We start from the raw sequence: 579 nt of genomic DNA, 5'->3' as shown, positions 1-579 counted from the left end.
AATTGTATCATATCATTACAAAGAAGCACAGCTTAAATTATATGCGTGCCAAGCAGTTATGACAGTTATAACTACCAACTGTGATAGTTTAAAATTTGTTTACTCTTATCAAACAATCTAATCAGCGGAAATAAACAAGCTAAGGTTTTTTAGTATAAAAATGTTATTCGTATATCAAAATTAGCTATTAAAATCAACCACCAATGTATTTCTATATAAACACATATGTGATTTAATTTATTTTTTATATGTATTTATATTTCAACATGTATTTTATACTGATAGTTGAATTTATTGTCTGATTTTAGTGTATACATAACATACTCGTATTTTCTCGTATTTTTACAAAATAGAAACGCTAATATAATATCGTACAGCGTTGATAGAAGAGTAATTTACTATATAATTAAGATATGAATTGAAAACGTTTCATAATGAAAAATATTAAACAAAACACCTTCCTAAAACTAACAATAATATGCAAATAGCAAGCCCATAAAAACAATCACAAGATTCTAGAGGATAAGAACGACACAAAATATTTTATATAATCAATTAAGTAAATTTTTATTCCTTTAA

General features: G+C 24.2%; 1 protein-coding gene across 1 annotated transcript in view; it reads right to left on the bottom strand.

The window, feature by feature from the left end:
* LOC107644701 overlaps positions 1–579 on the bottom strand; it is a 6,046-nt gene that overhangs the window by 5,088 nt on the left and 379 nt on the right. The gene's annotated exons all lie outside the window — the stretch shown is intronic.

Source organism: Arachis ipaensis, chromosome B05, assembly GCF_000816755.2.
Source record: "Arachis ipaensis cultivar K30076 chromosome B05, Araip1.1, whole genome shotgun sequence".
NCBI lineage: Eukaryota > Viridiplantae > Streptophyta > Magnoliopsida > Fabales > Fabaceae > Arachis > Arachis ipaensis.
This window is presented reverse-complemented; position numbering and strand designations above follow the sequence as displayed.